At 42.7% G+C, this 11,298-nt stretch overlaps 1 protein-coding gene across 1 annotated transcript in view; it reads right to left on the reverse strand.

Annotated features, from left to right (window-relative positions):
* The window catches only part of tmprss4a (transmembrane serine protease 4a), a 47,049-nt gene extending 40,203 nt beyond the window's left edge, over positions 1 to 6,846 (reverse strand). Inside the window, exon 1 of the mRNA XM_063205878.1 lies at positions 6,446 to 6,846. The gene's annotated coding sequence lies outside the window, so the exon portion shown is untranslated. The remainder of the gene's footprint in view (positions 1 to 6,445) is intronic.
* Between the last annotated feature and the right edge of the window lie 4,452 nt (positions 6,847 to 11,298).

Here is an 11,298-nt window from a genome sequence, read left to right on the forward strand (position 1 = left end):
GTGTGCGTGCGCGCTTGTGTGTATGTGTGTGTGTGTGTGTGAGAGAGAGAGAGAGAGAGAGAGAGAGAGAGAGAGAGAGAAGAGAGAGAGAGAACTACTCAGTCAAGGCAATTCACTGAATACTGTGTTGATGCAGTTCAGTAAAACCTATTTCGTCATGCCAGTGAAGCACAGTTGAATTGAACTGAATGGTCCGCAGTGAGAAAGATAGTCTCTTTATTTACCTTGACTCTACAGATAATTGGATACTTAGAGAGACAGATATCCTCCAGGTCTAGGTCCTTCAACTTGTCCCCTGTAATTGGGGCAGATCAGATGTAGCCATTGTGGGGCCCTAGGCAAAGTTTAAAAGTGGGGCCCTCAATAGTCATTCTTTACATGTAAACACAAACACAAAATAAGGTCACCAATTGGCATGGAAAGAGCGAGGGTGCTATTTCAGTGTTTTGTCCTGTCTTGTCTTGGGTTATTTTGCATAAAATAACAATTAAAATCAGGCCTATTTTTTTGTGTGTTTTTGTGTATACCGCAACTGGTGTGACAGTTGGGACCCCTCCTATGAGGACAGATTTGGTCGGGGGCCCTAGGAAATGGCCTAGGTTTGCCTAATGTTAAGTCCGCCTCTGCCCAGTATAGTGCAGTGTTTTCCCATGGGCTCGATAGCAAGTAAGGCAACATCTCCCCCCGGGGCCCGTGCTATCTGTCAGCGCCCTATCACAGCTATCACAGGACGCGCAGGGAAATCAATGGGGCTCCGCTCTGGGACGCCGCACAATGGGGTCCTATGGGGCCTGCCAAAAACACAGTGGCACAGGCACATGCAGACACACACACACACACGGGCGCGCGCACACACACACACACACACACACACACACACACACACACACACACACACACACACACACACACACACACACACACACACACACATACACACACGCACACGCACACGCACACGCACACTCACACACACACACACACAAACACACACACACATGCACACACACACACACACTATGCAATGAACCGAGCTGATATTGTGGATTGTGATATTGAAGAGTGAGGGATAACCCATATGAAAAAGAATTATATGATTCATATACTACAAACATGCATGTTCCTTACATGAAATCGTATAGAAAAAATGTGCCAGATTTGCAAGAGTCACTTATGCGTTTTCTAATATATGTCTAATATCATGATAGTCGATTATGGCCCCTTTTTGAAAAGAAATACTATATGGAACTTATATGCATGCCGTATAACATGACTGCATGCAGTATAAATTCTTATAAGAGTTTGACATGCCAACAATGCATAATACTATATTATATTGACTAAAACATAGGAGAAAACTACTATATTCCTATAGAAATAATGCACGTTTTATGTTAAAATCATATTGAAGTCTTATTCAATTTACGTATTGTAGCGAAGGGGAGTAGAGTTGCCCAGCTGGGACTTGAACCCAGACCTTCTGGGGTAGTAAACTGGGGCTCTGACCGCTACACCAAAGAGCCAGGCTCGTTGGCATGTTAGTCAGAACACACCCACAACCCTAGTGATGGTCACTCCATCACATTGCCTTCCCCTTCGGGAAGCGCACCCGTGTGCTTCACACACTCATGGTGTCCCTCACGCAACTGCCCATCATGCTTCTCCCATCATGCTTCTCCCATCCAGTGTGGCCCATCATTAATGCTTCACCTATCACTGAGGTCCCTCACACGGGGGTCACCAATCCTGGGGGTCCCTCACATGGAATTACGGCTCACACACCATGGGTACGCTTCCGATGGCCTCACGGTACCATCCCACTTCTGACACCATTTGCAGCGAAGGGGAGTAGAGTTGCCCAGCTGGGACTTGAACCCAGACCTTCTGGGGTAGTAAACCGGGGCTCTGACCGCTACACCAAAGAGCCAGGCTTGTTGGCATGTTACTCAGAACACACCCACAACCCTAGTGATGGTCACTCCATCACACGTATGTTCCGTACATGTTCCGTAGTTGGATTTTACAGACTTTCTATATTAAGTTTATAAGAAGTTTACAACTTGAAATGTAATATTTGTATATAAATGTTATAAAGTTTATACATTTAATTATATGCAAACCTTAGGCCTATTTAATTTGTACATTTCTTAAACAGTTTCTGACACCAATATTTATATGAATTCTGCATGGCATATATGACTGAAAATGAATAAAAAAATAGTTAGATTTGTATATGTGGGTTTGTGCCTTGTATGACCCTTATAATATTCTTATGGAACAGATATAATCCATATGCGTTTTTAATAAGACTTTTTCATATGGGAATATAGTACAGAGAGAGAGAGAGAGAGAGAGAGAGGGAGAGAGAGAGGGAGGGAGAGAGAGAGAGAGAGAGAGAGAGAGAGAGAGAGAGAGAGAGAGAGAGAGAGAGAGAGAGAAAGCGAGAGAGAGAAAGAGGTGCAATTTTAGACTCACCGATAGGGATACAGTAAAAAAGGAGGAACTGTTTAACTGTAGCATTGTTGCACTGGGGGCCTGATAAGAGACGCGCACAAGGAGAAACCTCTGACCCCATGACCAGGGCACTGGAGCGCAGCGTGGGATATAGCAGGAGTTCTCAAACTGGGATTTGGGGACGCTTAGGGGTCTGTGGTGTATTGACAGGGGAGGTTGTGAATGGCCCCCAAAAAAGTTTGAGAACAGGGGGTCAGCCCAGCTCACCGGTTCTCAAACTATTTCTGCTGAGAACCCCTTTTGGACCTAAGAATATTGTATTTTCGTGACCCCCCACCTCCCAAATTCCAGACGCCTTTCTTTTTTTTGTTGCTAAATTTTAATTTTAATTCACAGGAAAAGTTAATAGTACAAGTGAACTGAGATTTATTTTAATTTCTGGAATTATGCCGGCTGCTAAACTGTGCAATTCCTGTTTATAATAGGCTACAAAGTTCCTTCTCTCGGTGACCCCCCTGCATTACCTCCGTGGCCCCCCTAGGGATCTAGGGGTCCCTCCCCCCAGTTTGGGAACCATTACCCTAGCCCAGTGGTTCCTAAACTGGGGGTCAGGAGGAGCCTTAGGGAGGTTGCGGAGGTACTGAATAAGTTTGGAAACCACCAGGACTTTGAACCGGTTCAAGGAACGAAAATGAAAACCGGGAACTTTTTGTATTTTACAGGGAACAGAAACGAAACCGGAAACGTTATTATTTTTTATGTTCTGGAACAGGGACACTTATTTAAAAATAATGGTAACCGGTTAATACCGGTTAATTCCGTTCCTCAAACTAAAAAAAAATAGTAATGATTTTCCTGTGCACGTTACCATGACGGCTAAGGTTCACGTCCTGCGTAACATCAGACATTCGCTGACTGAATGGAGACAGGGATTACAAAGTCTCCACTCCACATCTTAAATAAGAGAAACCACTATCATACAAAAGGGGCGAGTTTACATTGCATCACTGTTAGACATTGCAGAGAAGGGCGTTTAAAGCGCACCGAGAATTTTCTTCCTGACAGGAACGAAATGAACCGTTCCGGGAACAGTATTTTTTTTGTTCTAACCGGTTCGGGAACGTCAATTTGTTGGTGGAACTCGTAACCGGAAACTTTATAATTCCGTTTCTGTTCGGAACGAACCGTTTAGAAAAAAATATCGGTTCAAAGCCCTGGAAACCACTGCCCTAGCCCACTAAGTGCCCACTAAATGTCCCGAAACTAAGAGTACCTGAATCTCCTTTGTACGTCCTGCACGGAAGATTGAACTCTCTCTCCCTCTTGTTTTCTTTCTCTCCTCTCTCTTTCTTTCTCGTTCCTTCTGTAGGCTATCTGATCTGCATTCACATCACCCCCTCTGGTGTTGTTTGTGGAGAACAGGGGCGTAGTAGCAAATTGGGGGCCCTATGTACAATCAGCTCCAATGGAACACCCCGAACCACTTTGTGAGCTGTAGACTTTTGAAAACAAATGTTAAAGGTTATTTTATAAACAGAGTTGCAGGTGCCCATAGACGACCATTCTACAGCCGGTTGAAATCAAATCCAAATAAGCCAAATAACAGAGACTGCAGCAAACATGAAATAAACGGTGAGGGGGACTCTAAAACATTGCAGACCACTCGGAAAATGGCCTTAATGTTAAAAAAGTGGAGTTCCCCTTTAAGCGAAACAAATAAAGGACACAAAGCACTTGAGAAAGATGGCAAACTTTCATCACAAGTCATGTACACTGTACATCTGTCTTTGCTACATATTTTTTTTAACAAAATGGGACTCTACCATGGCTTAACGGTAGGGCACTCATCTGCTATGCGGCTGACCCGGGTTCGATTCTGGCTCTGGTCCTTTTCCGACCCTTCCCCATTTCTCTGTCAAGAACATTTCCTGTCTCTCTCTCAAACTGTCCTGTCACTAATAAAGTCTAAAAGACCAAAAACAGAAGAAAAAAATAAATAATAATAATCAATGGCCCTAAATGTGTTTTGATTACAGAGGCTGATGTTGCATAGCCTGGCGACGCCATCCTCTGTACTCCATCCAAAGATTTTGGCTCCGCACATCGTCTAGCAAAAGCCTCAAGCTCGATTCTCTCAGTGTTTCGCCAATCAGCAAACAGTTGAGAGTGGTGACGTAGAACTCACCCCTGAGCTCCATTACTGATTGGTTAAGGTAACTATATTCACACTTTCGTTTTGTTATTTGTATGCTTTTGCGACGCTATAACGTAACAGGCATGCTAATAAAGCACAATATGGGTTTTAATTTGAGTTTGGAACTCCAATTAATTTAAATGATAGAGTAAGATCAGACCATCTCCCATCGTCCACGGAGACGGATTCCTCATGGCTTTTGCCAGACTGATTGATGGAGTCAACAATCTGCTATTCGCCCAGGCTAGATGTTGCATCCCCAAATGAGAGTAGCCCTCTCTAGCAACACATGAAGTGACAGGTAGGCCTACACCCTGTATTAAATGACACAATGCATAAACATTGTGCAATATCGGCTATTCCAAGCTTGGGCAATGCTGTTTAACATTAATCGAATGGAAGACATGTGGACTGTTTTTGTTCAGTGATGTCACTTAAAGGAACAGCTGACTTGATTGCACAGATTGCAATGCAGAAAAGCAATGCTGTGTTGTATTGACCATACACGATTTAGGCTACCTATATTGACATACACTACTTAATCTTACAGGTAGGCCTACACCCTGTATTAAATGACACAATGCATAAACATTGTGCAATATCAGCTATTCCAAGCTTGAGCAATGCAGTTTAACATTAATGGAATGGAAGATAATGTTAACTGTTTTTGTTTACTGACGATCTCAAAGAAAGGAAAAGTTTACCAGATTTCACAAATTGCAATGCAGAAAAGCAATGCTAAACTGTACTGACCATACACGATTTAGGCTACCTATATTGATATACACTACTTAATCTTCATGCTTTGTATTGTACTGTCCTGTTTTCATATAACCTGCCATGTCATCATCAATGTTTAACTTGTAGTCTAGACATGACCTATCAACAGTTGTTAATATACAGTATATCAAGGCTTGGTGTCAAAGGTCAGCTTTTGTACATTGTGCTGCACCATAAAGTCCAAAAAGTCCTTAAAAAAGTCAAATTTATATTGCACCATATTCAATTATGCAGTCTGAACCTTAAAAGGATAAGTTCCGTCAATTTGGTAATGGGGGCAGAGTTTGTGTACATTTAAAAAAAAAAAAAAAACCATCTTGATTTATTCCCCAAAACACCCAAAAGGTTATGCATCAGCAGACAACTAGCAAACAGCGATATACCTTTTTGTAAAATATTTGGAGTAGGCCTATGTTAAGAAGGTTTTTAATGGAAAGAAAATCTGCGCCCATTAGAATAGTTCAAATCTCGGAAAGGCTGAGCCGAAACATGCAGCATCACCGGGTACTGACAAGTCAAGGGTAGCATGAGCAATACAACAGCATATTGAAACTGGCAGAAGTTCCCCTTTAACACATAATAAAGGTCATTTGTGTGCAGTATATTTCCCTTGGATTAATAAATGACTCTATAATATAATATAATTAGGCCTATGTAATGTAATATAATAGATTACTATAATATAATATAATATAATATAATATAATATAATATAATATAATATAATATAATATAATATAATATAATATAATATAATATAATATAATATAATATAATATAATATAATAAAGGACTTTATAGTACTCTACTATGTTTGTAGGCTATATAGCGGCATATTGTGTATTCTACACTTGACAACATAAAATGCACATGATTAGAGCTTGGTTAGGCATAAAACATAAACCTTACAACATAAGTGTAAATGACTGAGAACCACTAACCCAAAACAAACTCTGTCGCCAGTGTAGATCCACCTGCTTATGGAAATAGAGTGAAAAGAGGAAATACACACCTCACCTGGTATGCTGAAGCAGAAGTGGTGTCTATTTATCCAGGCCTGTATGTCAATGTTAATGTCCAATGTCAATGTCCAATGTATACAATCTCAAAATCCACAGAGTTCTGTATGTCAATGTTGATGCCAATGTCCAACTTTTAAAAAAAACCCTCAAACTCCACAGAAGGCATGCAAGGAGGACTAGCAAAGCTGTAGGCGACTCTCACTGTGTGTCGATGTCCAAACTCAAAATTCTGGAATCCCACAGCACAGCCTGCTTGAAGATTAGATGGTACACTCACTCTGTGTCAATGTCCAAACTTGGAAATGGAAATCTCTTCCCTCCAGAGTATGTGCTATGAGAGGAGGTGTGACAAAGCTGTAACTCTTCAGTCTTCTGTGCGAGTGTGTCCTATCTTTCCAATCTCTCTCTCTGTCTGTTTCTGTGTAACTCTTTCTCCTCTGTCTAGTTTTATCCCCCCCTGTCTGTTCCTGGTTCCCACCCTCTCTCCTGTGGGATTGTGTGTTTAACGTGTTGCTCAAGCCATGATGTGGACATACATATACCTCCCATCCACCCACCCCCACACACACACACAGACAGACACTCTGCCCCTAGCTTCCTGGCATCACATTATTTCCTAACAGCAACACCCAACATCTGTACACTACAGTACAGCCCAGCCCAGCCCAGTGCAGTGCAGTGCAGGTGGACTTCCTTCCCTTCCCTGTATGCTGATGTCTGGCTGCTGATTCCTGTATGCAACCTGAGTAGAGCTCCTTCCACACATGTGTTGCAGGCAGCCTGCTGTCTGTCTGTCTGTGCCGCTGAGCAGGGCAGGGCAGAGGAGGAAACGGCTACCAGGAAATTGTACTGTATACTGCAGTGATTCTCAAAGTCTGGTTCGGGGACCACTAGTGGTCCGCGACAGAGCTCAGGTGGTCCGCGAGTGGATTTCTACTTTTCCTAGACAAGCTAGCTGTATGCTCTATTTGTAACATTATTACAAAGCTAAACATAGCTGAAGTCTTATTTTCACCACAATAAGACAGGCTTGTAATGTGAAAAAAGTAAGTGGTCTGTATCCAAATTAGCAGTGTCAAATTAGCACATGTCAACTGTCGATTCATTTGACAGGTGGTCCTTGAAGATATTTGAGGGGACAAAGTGGTCCTCGGTCTGAAAAAGTTTGAGAAACACTGTATACTGTATGCCAGTGGTTCCCAACCTATGGGCCGGGGGCCCACTGGTGGGCCCTGAAGGTATTCCAAGTGGGCCTAGAAATCATTTTCAAAAAACAATAATCATATTGTGTTCTACTGTTGATTTATTTGAGTTTAATTCTTAATTGGGTCAGAGGTGGGCCCCGAACATTTTTGACCATTTCCAGTGGGCCCCAAGTTGAAAAAGGTTGGGAACCCCTGCTGTATGCCATCGACAGACATAGTAGAGACATACAACAGTAGTCGGGTAGCCTACACCAATGTTTCTCAACCTTTTTATAGGCGAGGCACCCTTTCAATTCATGAAAACATTTCAAGGCATCCCAAACCAACAAGCCGTATTGCATCCGATACCACACAAGCTTAGAAAAGTAACACATTGTGTTGCAGGCAGCCTGCTGTCTGTCTGTGTGTGCCGCTGAGCAGGGCAGAGGAGGAAACGGCTACCAGGAAATTATACTGTATACCAGGGCACTGACACTGACACTGGCACCTGCAAACCGAAAAAATGCTGGTAAAACTTGGCTGTGGCTGGTAACAATTTCAGTGTCACTTGCCAATTTGGCAGTTAGCTTATATATGGTATGACTTATCAGAATATCGTATATTCTGCACTTTGCCCCTTGTGTATCAATTATTTGTATTTAAGTTTAAGAAAAAGCTCAGTTACTCAGTTTCTATTTCTTTGTATCATTCCATGTAGAAACCCATGCACTCATGTTCTTGCTTTAAGCACATCATCTTCTGAGGTTTTATGTACAGCGTCATGATAAAAAAAATAAAAAATGTGTGGCTAGTAAAATAGCTGGATGGCTAGGGACTCGGGAAAACCACTAGCCACAGTGGCCGGCAAACCCCAAAGTTAATGTCAAGCCCTGCTGTATACTGCAGTGTTTCTCAACAGGGGTGCCGCGGGCCCCCCTCAGGGGTGCCACGGAAACGTGGCTGATAAATAAATTATGTAATATAATACATATTTGTCTAAACTGATAAGTTAATACTAGTCAGTGGAATCTTTCATCTGCCATTTATGCACACTAAAGTAAATATAGGTCGCCCCAGTCAGCTGCAACTTCGAACGTAGGTCGTGTGATGTCTCCAAATGTGTTACTTTTCTAAGCTTGTGTGGTATCGGATGCAATGCCATGTTATGGCTTGTTGGTTTTTGGTGCCTTGAAATGTTTCATAATTTGAAAGGGTGCCTTGCCTAAAAAAAGGTTGAGAAACACTGGTATACTGTATGCCATCGACAGACATAGTAGAGACATACAACAGTAGTCGGGTAGCCTACACCAATGTTTCTCAACCTTTTTTTAGGCAATGCACCCTTTCAATTCATGAAAAAAATTCAAGGCACCCCAAACCAATAAACCGTATTGCATCCGATACCACAAGCTTAGAAAAGTAACACATTTGGAGACGTCACACGACGTTTGAAGTTGCAGCTGACTGGGGCGACCTATATTTACTTTATTGTGCGCAAATGGCAGATGAAAGATTCCACGGACTAACATTAACTTATCAATTTAGACAAATATGTATTATATTACATAATTTATTCTTCAGCCACGTTTCCGCGGCACCCCTGTTGAGAAACACTGGCCTACACTACTCACTGGGCTGGGCAGGGGTGAGTTTCTCAAAAGAGAAGTTGTTAGCCTGTTAGCAACTTCAGTAGTTGCCAATGGGAAAATGCATTGAAAACAACAAAGTAGCTAATGCAGTAAGCAACTTTGGTTTTGAGAAATTCACCCCAGGGCAGAGGAAGCGGAAACCAGGAAATGATACTGTATAGGCCCAGACGTAGTAGAGGCATACAATAGTAGAATGGTAGCCTACACTGCACACAGACAGTGTAGCCCACTCACACACTGACCCATAATTGCCCTGAAGTAGTAATGGTATCTTTATTCATTTATTCCAGTAATGCTTTGTTCAGACCAATAGCGATACGCTAATGGAGCAATGGAAGTCATTATTTCTCTATGGAGGGCACGCAACCAGCCAGGGGTGAAGCGAACTGAGCAACCAGAGCGAATTTTAACGATAAAGTCAAGCTAATCTTATCGTAATTAGCTATGACGCGGTTCGGCGAAAACCAATTGGAATGTTCATATCTCCGAATGTCCCAGGCTGTCAAGACAGAGCCGCTATGTGATTAGCTAAATCAAACATGTCATTGCCACGTCCAGAGCGAATACGGCGAATTCAAGGCGAAACTTCTTCTGCTACTTCCGCTACCAGGCAGCGGAGTTCGCTCTTGGTGTGAACGAGGCATAAGTGGTGCATGTTGCCACCAGTATGGGAGCTTGCAGGATCACTTCCATTTCATAAGTTCATAAGTGCTTGGTTTACATCAGAGGTGGGGAACCTTTTCATTCAAGGACCAGCCACTTCAAGTTATATGAAGTTCTCCAAGGACCGTACTATGAACAAAAACTAGGATTTCCCCCTGCACGTTAGGCCTATATTGAAGGCAACCATCTTTAAAACATACCCCACATTCACTACACCCCCCCCCTGTAATTTCTTTTGCAAACATTTCATATTTCATGTGAAACTGCAAAACATTATAATTATGTCAGGGGCCGGATAAGATGGCCTTAAGGGCCATGAACAGTCACTAGACTACAGGCTTCCTCCCGAATGGAGTTTGGAGAACACTGTGTCAGAATCTCCAAAGACACACTACACTGTATCAAACATTAACCATTTCTTTTAACCATTCGTCAATTATTTATACTAAATACACATGCACGCAACCACGCAGGAATTCAGACACGCAGGCACGCACACAGGCATGCAGGCATGCAGGCAGGCAGGCAGGCAGGCAGGCAGGCAGGCAGGCAGGCAGGCAGGCAGGCACGCACACACACACACGGTTCCTCATGCTTTGTCTTTGTTTGAGTTTCTCCGTTGTCAATGGTTTACCCTAAACACACACACACACACACACACACACACACACACACACACACACACACACACACACACACACACACACACACACACACACACACAGACCTTCACAATCGTTCCTAGCAGACTTCCATAAGCAGTGCTCTTCCTGGAAGTTTTGAGTGTAGATCTTTACTAAGGATATCCAGTTGTCCATCTCCCAGTCTCCCCTCTCATATTTCATATCTGCACCTCCCATCCCAGCCCCACTATGATCGCTATCCTCCCCTCCCCTCTCCTCTCCCGACTCCCGCTATTTGATAGGTCTCACACCTCCCACTTATTCTATGCTCTACACTAGGGTGGTACAAAGTGGACAAAAGTCGACTCAAAGCAAAAGCATCAAGTCAAGGAAATGGCAAATACGTGTTTAAACGCACTATTCCTATCGTAATCCTATTACCCCCGCCCCCGCAAGGTGCAAATTTCAATCTCCGCTTCTGAATAGAAGTGGCAGTAACTGGGCCGCTTCCCTTCTAGTATGGTTGTGGCCGCACATTAAGATAGAAGATAATACAGATAATAATGAATTATAACGTATAATTAACTTATAATGATAACTTTGTATCTTTCGCCACCGTCCCGTTTTAGTTTTTCAATGTATAAAACAAGTACTTAATGATAATGTATTTCATCATCATTCATATATCTTCTCTTAATCTTGTAAGGTGCTGGGAAGTCATAGTTTATC

The sequence above is a fragment of the Engraulis encrasicolus genome, chromosome 8 (assembly GCF_034702125.1).
Source record: "Engraulis encrasicolus isolate BLACKSEA-1 chromosome 8, IST_EnEncr_1.0, whole genome shotgun sequence".
NCBI classification, from domain to species: Eukaryota; Metazoa; Chordata; class Actinopteri; order Clupeiformes; family Engraulidae; genus Engraulis; species Engraulis encrasicolus.